This window comes from Carlito syrichta, unplaced genomic scaffold, assembly GCF_000164805.1.
Source record: "Carlito syrichta isolate Samal-C Ts95f unplaced genomic scaffold, Tarsius_syrichta-2.0.1 Scaffold142894, whole genome shotgun sequence".
In the NCBI taxonomy this organism is placed as follows: domain Eukaryota; kingdom Metazoa; phylum Chordata; class Mammalia; order Primates; family Tarsiidae; genus Carlito; species Carlito syrichta.
In genome coordinates this window covers 17,485-27,356 of record NW_007086990.1, presented here as the reverse complement: position 1 = coordinate 27,356, position 9,872 = coordinate 17,485, and the positions used below count along the sequence as shown (strand labels likewise).

At 44.7% G+C, this 9,872-nt stretch overlaps 1 pseudogene; it reads left to right on the top strand.

The window, feature by feature from the left end:
- Positions 1-8,872, top strand: part of LOC103251429 — a 10,147-nt pseudogene extending 1,275 nt beyond the window's left edge.
- Positions 8,873-9,872: the final 1,000 nt, after the last annotated feature.

The window sequence follows — 9,872 nt, the reverse complement described above, 5'->3', positions numbered from 1 at the left end:
ACTCACCTCAGCCTCCCAAAGGCGCGGGATGACAGGCTGAGCCACTGAGCCCAGCTGAGTACCCAGTATTTTATCCATCTGGCAGGAGAAATACTAGGCTTAGTAAAAGTGACTTAGCCAGGTGGGAATGGCCAGTTCCCAAACCTTATCATGTCATGCAGGGTGTTTAGCATTTAAAGCTTTATCTGTCTCTTAAGAGGGTGCTAGTTAGACACAACAGGTGATTTAACCTTTTGCTTATAATATACAACTTTAGCGAGGCTGATATAACAAACATTGGTGTTATTTAGCACTAATGTGTTAACACATGGTAAAGTTGGAAGTAAAATTTTACTAGAGCACTTGTATGTTTGGTTGGAAAAACAGATTAAAATTACAATTGACCTTTTTTGTAGTTAGTTAACCGGATTAATTTATGTGATCCCTTTACTTTCTCCTCGGAAGAAGGTTGATATAGTCCCAGTTTAGATATAACTTGAAAGAGATTGATTATATAAAAAAAAACATGCAAGAACCTCAATATCTTTTTGTCATGCTCCCCCCACCCGAGGAGAGTCCTGTTAAGCCATGTGGAAACCTGAATGGGCTTCCCAAGGACATGTGGGGGTGGTAACTTGCTACAACTGGTAGGACTGCTGCCAGGGGGTTCTCAAGCAGTGGTGGGAAAGGGGGCAAAAAGGCTGGAAGCGGGGCAACACTCTAGATGCGCGTGGCACTGTAGCCCCCTGAGCCCTGGCTTAAATTTTTTCCCCTGGAGATGTTGCAGTCAGGTAGATGTGACTGCCATGATTTCCTTGTTGACCACTTGTGGATGTCTTGGAGACCCTGAGTGGGGTCCTGGTCACCAGACACTGAATATACAATGGGTCGATACTGGTTATGCTTGAGAAGTCTGGGTTTCTAGAAAGACAAATTGCAATAGGCTGGTACCAGTCATGCTTAAGGAGTCTGTGTTTCTGAAAAGACACGGTCAGCAAAGTTAATTTTTACCTAGAGTATGTATTTCTCCAGGACACAGCCTCTACTTTCTCATCATTGTGTTAGGGTTTAGGAACAAGATTAAAAAATGCATTTCTCCAGGATATAGCCTCCACTTTTTCATCATTGTGTTAGGGTTTAATAACAAGATAAAGAACAGCTTCCTGCTCTCGGTTTGTCCTTTTATTCCCCACTCCTGCTCTTGGAAATATTCTTATGATCCTGGGAAATGGAGCAAAGATCAATTTTCTGTAACTGCTTCCTACTGAGGTGGACCATAGAGATGTCCCCTACCTATTTTTTTCCAAGGGCATGAATAGGAAACAGTGGGACTCCAAGCAAATCTGTTTGGATGTAATAAAACACCAAGTGAGAGCACAGGCAAAAATTATGAGGCAAACAATGATGAAAAAAGACTATTACCCCAGAAACAATGCTGGGAAACTGAAAGTAATCCTGTACATTATTTGTATGATTCGCTAAAGCCTCTAATTTATTAATGTAAGTTGAAATATTCCCTTATAAATCATTTATGGTTGTACTTTAACAAGAAAATGCACCCACTTTGACGAAGTCTGAAGAAAAATTGAAGACAGAGGCATGTAGCTAGGTTGTAGTTTAAATTAAGAATTTAAAATAGATAAACGTTGGCAAGAGAAAATGGTTTCTTTTGTTTTTATAATAGGTCTGATATACTTTCACGAGGATTGATATGCTACAGAGTAAAGTCCAGGTTATTTTATTTATCCTATGTTGTATTAATAATCCTTGTGCCTGGTTTGCAGGTAGTTTAAGATGAGGGTGTTGGGCAGGTGTGGATTCTGGGGCTTGTTTCTTACCCCACCCTAGAGAGACTGAATTGAGAACTTGAAGAGTTTAAATACTTTTTTTTTTTTTTAGTTTTAAAAGACTAAATTTAACCATTTGTCAATATAGGAAAATTGGTCAGGGTGGCCAGGAGTCCCCGTGATGACCTTTCAGACAGACTGAGTGATGCGAACATCCAGAGACCCAGTGGAGGGCCATCCAACATTAAACAAAGGCCAGTCAATTTCACAGAGTGTCCGGAGCCTGCCTTTCAGGAGGCAGACACCGTAATCCTCACCAAATCCAGCAGAAAAATCCTTTATCATACAGTCCAGGGTACTGGAGGGTTGAGAAGCCTGTGACCCCATATTGTCAGACCAGTGAGAAAACCAAAACTGAAATCAGAAACGGAATCGAGACTCTATTCATTCAACATCTTGGCCTAATGAATAGTGTCCAAGGGACAGCCTCGTTAGGCAGTGACTCCCTTAAATAGAATTATGGCCACAAACTGAACAGATTCTTACCTCCTAGAAGAATGCAGACGGACTCAGGTATTTTTGAGGAAATGGGAAGCCAGTGGTTGTTCCAACTCCCTCTGGGCCAGGTGAGAGGTTATGGGGCCCTGGAATGTCTCAGGGGTGTCTCTCCTATAACTTCTTCACCAAGCCAGGGAGAGCTGAAGTGAGGCCGCTTCCTGAGCTTGGCAATGTTGCTGGGGCCTCCAAATGTTGTAGCTGCACTGTGAATAAGGAGTTTCCAACACACTGAAAGTTAAATATTGAGTCTTTTATTGTCAGCAATAAAAGAGCAGGCTCATGCCAGAAAGAAACTCTTGACCCTGAATGAAGTAAGCAAGGGGCTTATAAAGGCAAAAACAGCAAGGATACATAGCAACTTAGCAACCATAAACAAGTAACTTAGTGACCATAAACTAGCGACTTAGCAACCAAAATGGAAACTTTTGACTGTTAGGGAGTTTTGGTTAACTTTATGTCCCTGGCACAGCCAGTAACTAGAAAGTCCCTGGAGTTCTGCCAACAAGATGTGGTATACGTTTACTGGAACGGTTAGGGTAGTTACATGGATACAAGATGGAAGAACTACCATACAATGGAGTTACCTTGGTTAGGTCACTAATAGCCACTTCATTCCCTCCTTTTAGTTGTTCATGAGTCAAAGTGTAGACTCATCTATTATGGGAGAAGGAATAAACAATATGTTTAGCATTCCATTAGGGAGAAGACAGGCTATGAGAGAACATCAGAGTGAGAAAGTTTTAGCTTGAGAGGGTCAGATCCAGGCGTAGCCATCCATGGTTGACTGTTGTTCTTGTGTGGGTCTTATAGGCCTCTGGGTGTACAGAGAAGGTCTCAAACAAGTACTTCGTGTTTTAATAACGTGGCCTTCCACGTAGTTGGGACCCTTTCTGCCCCACAGTGAGGTCCCCATTTGGATTAGGAAATGTGTCTGTGAAACCACAGGAAATCATGGGTGGACCTCAATCCCCACCATCAGCAGAGCTCTGAGTATCTTCCCAACTGCCCAACAGAAAGCAATAACTTCTTTTAATAGAATGCCAATTTAGAATCTGGGATCTTTAAAATGGAAGGAAGGAAAGGAGGAAGGAGGGAAGGAAGGAGGGAGGGAGGGAGGGAGGGAGGGGAGAAAGAAAGGAAAATAAAGAAAAGGCTGGGCGTGGTGGCTCACACCTGTAATCGCTGTGTCTTGGGAGGCCAAGACAGGAGGATCACTTGAGGCCAAGAAATCGAGACCATCCTGGGCAACATGGTGAGACCCCTGTCTCTTAAAAAAAAAACCCCAACTTTTTACTTTCAAATAGTTATAGATTCACAGAAATTTGTAAAAAAAAATTAAAGAAAGGCCCTGTGTTCCCCAATGATGACATCTTGCACAACTAGAGGACAATAATAAAACCAGGAAATTGATGTTGGTGCAATCCACGGAGTTGATTCAGGCTTCTCTGGCTGTCCATGCATCTGTGTGTGCTCATGCATGGTGCTCATGCAGCAGTTTCATCATGTGTAGCGTCCTGTGACTAGACCACCATGACGGCCCGGAATGTCCCATCTCCACAGGGCTTCCCCAGGCTACTCTCCCTCAACCACACACAGACCCCCAGTCCGAACCCTGATAACCACTAGTCTGTTCTCTGTCTCCACAGTTTTGTTGCCTCAAGAATGTCATGCAAACGGGATAACACAGCATGTGGCCCCTAGAAATTATTGAACCACTCACCTGTTAAAAGTTATTTGTGATGTTCCCACTGTTCGGCTATTATAAGTAAAGCTGCTATGCATATCTGTGCACACACTTTTGCCTGAGCATAACTTTGCATTTCTTTGGGGCAAATGCTTGAGTGCAATGGCTAGGTCGTATGTTAAGTACATTTTTAGGTTTAAAAGAAACGACCAAATTATTTCCCAGAGTGGCTGTGTCCTTTTGCTTTTCCGCCAGCCTTGTATTCTCTGCACCCTTGTGGCGTGTGTGCTGCCACTCTTCTTCATTAGCTGTCATAATAGGTATGTGGTGATACCGCTCCTCAGTCTGAATTGCGTCTCTTGACTGGCTGGTGACATTGAGCTTCTTCTGAGAAAGGGGTGGGGGGAGAGAGAGAGAAAGAGAGAGAGATTTCTTGGAAGGGTAACTATGGGTAGCAAATAGATGCATAAGTAGATGTTCAGCATTATAGACGATATAGATACATATAGATACAGAGAGTCAGGGTCTCTGCTGCCCAGACTGAAGTGTAGTGGCTTGAGTATGGCTCACCGCAGCCTTGACCTCCTGGGCTCAGGCAAATCCTTCTGCCTCAGGCTCCTGAGTAGCTGGGACTCCAGGGTGCATCACCACTCCCAGATAATTTTTTTATTTTTGTAGAGATGAGGTCTCGCTATGTTGTCCAGGCTAATCTTCAAGTCCTGGGCTCAAGTGATCCTCCAGAGTAGGCCTCCCAAAGTGCTGGGATTACATGCAGGAGTCACCACAGCTGGCTAAATGTCTCTATATTTTTAGCCCATTTTCTGCATTGATTGGTTCTCTCTCTTTTTAGAAATTACCATAAAATATATATAACATAAACCAACTACTTTAACAATTTAAAGTGTGCGTTGGTATTAAGTACACTCACATTCTTGTGCAGTCATCAATACCATACTCAACTTTTTCTTTTTCTTTTTTTGAGTCAGAGGCAGCAGTGCAGTGGCACACTGCCAGCCACCGCAGCCTCCACCTGCTGGGCTCAGGAGATCCTCCTGCCTCAGCCTTCCAAGTAGCTGGAACCACAGGCACACACCACCATGCCCAGCTGATTTCTTGATTTGTTGTAGAGATGAGGTCTCGCCATGTTGCCCAGGTCGGTCTCGACTCCCTGAGTTCAGGCAACCCTCTTGTCTCTGCCTCCCAAAGTGCTGGGATGACAGGTGTGAGCCATCGCATCTGGCAGCCTTTTCACTGTTCCACACCAAAACAGTAAATCCACATTTCCTGCTCTTCCCAGCCCCAGGTGACTACTGTTATGTTTTCTGCCTCTATGAATCTGACTGTTCCAGGTTCCTCATAAGTGAAATCACATAACATTTGTTTTTGTGTGTTATTTCACTTGGTATAATGTGTTAAAGGCTCATCCACAGACTTTGTAGTATGTGTCAGCACTTTGTTTCTTTTTAAGGCTGAATGACAGTCCCTCATGTGTCTATGCCACATTTTGTGTGTCTGTTCATTCTTTGACGGACATATGGATTGTGTCCACTGCTTGGCTATTGTGAACAGTGCTGCTGTGAGCACTGGTGTACAGATATCTGTTCAAGTCCCTGCTTTCAGTTATTTTGTGCATATGCCCAGAAGTGGAACTGTGGGCCACATGGCAATTCTGTTTAAGGTTCTGAAGAACCACGAGAGAGTTTTCGACATTCCTATCAGCAGTCAAAAGGGTATCAGTTTGTTCACATTCTCACCAACACTTGACTGTTTTCTGTTTTTTTCTGGTAATGGCTACCTTAATGACTGTGAGGCGATATCTCATTGTGGTTTTGATTTGCACCTTTGTTGAAATGGTTATGCTTTCTTGGTTGAATCGTTTCTGTGTCTTTGCCAAAAACGTATCAGGGAGAAAATGCTTGCAAATGTCGTATTAGGCAAAGAACTTGTACCTGGAATATATACAGAACTATCAAAACTCATGTTAGGAAAAAAAAATCCTTTGCATGATCAGAATGAAGGAGGAAAAAAGTACATGATACTCTCAACTGGTGCAACACAAGCATGTGACAAAATCCAGCACCCTCTCATGGTGGAAAAAAAAAAGGACACCAAATCACACTATCACAAAGTAAAATGGCAACCCACGTGATGGAAGAGAATATTTGCAAATCATGTGCCGCTAACAGATTAATGTCTAGACTATGTAAAGGACCGCTATAACCCAACAACCAAAAGCCAACCGGAATTGTACCCCACATCTTTATAATAAATAAATAAATAAATAATTTTTAAACGGAGTTGATTAAAAGAAAGAACCACAGTTTCTCCAGCCGCGGGGCCTCCCGGCAGCCTCCATGCGCGTCTAGACATTCCTGTCCCCTCTAAAGCAGCCGTCTGCAAGCTTTTTCTGCAAGGGTCACACGGAGAGTGTGCTCGGCTTTGTGGATGACACTCAACTCTGCAGCTTAGCACCGAAGCACGCGAGCGGGTGACTCTGTGTCAACAGAACTTCATTTAATTTCCACCTGTCATCGAATATTCTTCTGGTGATCTCAGTCACTAAAAAATGTTAAAAGTCCTGGCCCGGTGGCTCACACCTGTCATCCCAGCACTTTGGGAGGCCGACGCGGGAGGATTGCTTGAGGACAGGAGTTCGAGACCAGCCTGGGCAACACAGCCAGCCTTTGTCTCTACAAAAATAAGCAAACACATAAATAACAAATAAGTCAGGTGTGGGGGGGGGGCGCTCCTGTAGGGCCAGCTACTCAAGAGGCTGAGGCAGGAGAATCCCCTGAGCCCAGAAGGTCAAGGCTGTGGTGAGCCGTGATTGTCCCACTGTGCTCCTCCAGCCTGGGTAACAGAATGAAACCTTCTCTTTAGGAAAAATGAAAAAAGCATTCCTATCTCACAGGGTGGCAGGAAAGCAAGCTGCAGATTGATTTTGCCTGGAGGGTAGTTTGCTGACCTCTAAGAGTGGGGAAGAAATAGGCTCGTTCCAGCCACTTCTTTCCCCAGTTCCATGCCCAAGGAGGGACGACCAAAATCTGGAGTTTATTTATAAAAACTTATGTATTTATTCTTACATGTTTAAGCTTCAGTCACCTTCAAAGTCCTCTCCATTGGATGCGATACACCCACAGGGATGCTTTTTCCAGTGCTCAAAAGAGCAGATGCCTTTTAGTGCTTCTGCCAGTTTTGGTTTCACCTCTCCCACATGGGCAAAACATTTCCCTTTGAGGACCTTTTTTGCCTGGGGAAACAAAAAAGCAGAAACTTGGCTAGGGTGAGGTCGGGTGGGGCTTGGGGATCGTGCCGTGTGGGGTCAAAATTGCTGGACTCCCAGCGCCGTGTGGGCAGGTGCGATTTTCATGGTGGAAGAGCCAGTCACCTGTTTGCCACAGCTTGGGATGTTTCTTCCCCAAATCGAGGACTTCCAGATAAGCACGTCAGTTAACCACTTAATCCTGAGGAGCAAATTCCAAGCATGCCGCAAGGCACATCTTCCGAAAGACAGTTCTGTGATTTTGGGGGAGTCCCTTCCTCATGTATCCCCTTTCTTCTTTTTTTATTTTTATTTTTATTTTGTTTTTGAGTTGGAGTCTCACTCTGTCGCCCAGACTGGAGTGCAGTGGCCGCTCCCGGCCACCGCAGCCTCGACCTGCTGGGCTCCGGCGATCCTTCCCCCCCCGCCTTCCAAGTAGCTGGAACTACAAGTGCACGCTACCATGCCCGGCTGATTTTTGATTTATTGTGGAGATGAGGTCTCGACAAGTTTCCCAGGCGGGTCTCCAGCCCGCGGGCTCAGGCAATCCACTCACCTCAGCCTCCCAAGGCGCGGGATGACAGGCTGAGCCACCAAGCCGGCTTCTTCTTTTTTTAATCAACATAATTATCCCCATCGTTTGTTTTCCTTTTGACTTTGTTTTCCATTTTGTAAATAACTCTGTGTTCTCTTTTAGAAAGGTTTCTTCACTCCATCGAAACGCCCCTGTTATGTACTAAATTCCCAATCCATGGGGTCTCAGCACATTTCTGGATTCAGTTTTCCTTCTCCATCAAGCTTTTTGCTTCTTTCTGCTCTAGGACTAAACAAAATTTTGCAGTCAGCAATACATGTAGGCTTCCCTTTGTGCAAGTATCTCTTTTTTTTTTTTTTTTTTTTTTTGAGTTGGAGTCTCACTCCTTCACCCAGGCTGGAGTGCAGTGGCATGCATGCTCATGAGCACCCCAGCATCAACCTGCTGGGCTCGGGTGATCCTCCCACCTCGGCCTTCCAAGTAGCTGGAACAACAGATGCATGCTACCATGCCTGGCTAATCTGTATTTTATTGTCGAGTCGAGATCGAGCTGCCTGGGCTGGTCTCAAACCCTTGGGCTCAGGCAATCCACTTGCCTCAGCTTCCCAAAGTGTTGGGATGACAGGCTGAGCCACCGGCCCGGCTGCAGATATCATTTTTAAAGAATTATTTCGGAGACACACATGACCCGCAAGCTCAACTGCCACCGCAAGCCTCCTCCGCAAGCCCAAGAGCGAGATGACCCCAGGGGAGCTGTGGAAGCTGGAGGAAGAAGAATGTAACGTGGGTCCACTCTCTGTGCTCACGCAGTCAAGAACGACACCCACATGTTCGTCAACTGTCTCAACAAGAAACTCCTGGGCCGCGTGCCAGCCTTCGACAGGCACCGCAGCATGGTGCTGGAGCACAAGAAGGAGATGAGGCCCAGGGCCCCAGGAGCTCAAGGCGAGGAGAAGTCCAAGCCAGCCAGCAAGGACCGCTGCATCTCCATAATGTCCCTGCGCGGGGACTCTCAACGTGGTCCTGAGGACCACTCATCGCTGGCAAGCAGGGCCTCCTCCAGCTGACAGCTCGCTCCCCGCCCTACGAAGACCTGCCCTTTGTGATGGCATTACGAAAGCCCTGGTTTTTTTCTAGTGGCTAAAAAAAAAAGAATTATTTCATTTTTTCCGATGGGGTTCTCACTGTGTTGACCAGACCAGTCTTGAACTCTTGGGCTTCATCCTCTGGAGAGGTTGGGATGACAGGCATGTGATACCATGCTTGGGGCACATATCCTTACACCAAGATTTTCAGGATGGTTTCCCAGGCCTGGAAGGCTGGATTAAAAGAAAGATATCTTTCATGTGTTTATAAATACTCCCAAATTGCACTTGAGGAGTGAGCTCCTGATGTTTCCGCATTCAGGGTGTTAGATTCCCAATTTTTTTCTTTTTTTCTTTTTTGATTCAGGCTCTCACTCTGTCATCCAGGCTGGAGTGCAGTGGCATGATCACAGCTTACTGCAGCCTCAACCTCCTGGGCTCAGATGATCCTTCTGCCTTAACCTCCTGAGAAGCTGGGACTACTAAATTTTTGATTATTTTTGTAGAGTTGATGTCTTGCTATGTTGTCCAGGTTGGTCTGGAACTCCTAGGCTCAAGCAATTCTCCTGCCTTGGCCTTCCAAAGTGCTGAGATTACAGGCGTAAGCCACAGCACACAGCCTTAGATTCACAATTTTTTTTAACCATTGGTGAATACTATAAATCATTTAAATATTTGGCAATCAGCTAAACAAGAAATGTTTTACATTGTTTTAACCGAGTACATTTATACATGTCCATTTGCTTTTGTTCTGTGATTCACCTGTTCATGGTCTCTGCCACTTCCCCCCATGGAATTAATGGTTTGACTAATTTTTAGGAGTTCTTTATGTTTTTAATGTATATATATTTACTTATTACAAATGTTTATTATATTTTATATGAAATGTGTTATATTTTTCCCTTATCTGTTATATACGCAGCAAATGATTTTGCAGAATCTGCCCCTTAACTTTTAACAGTGATAAATAAAGCTTTGAATG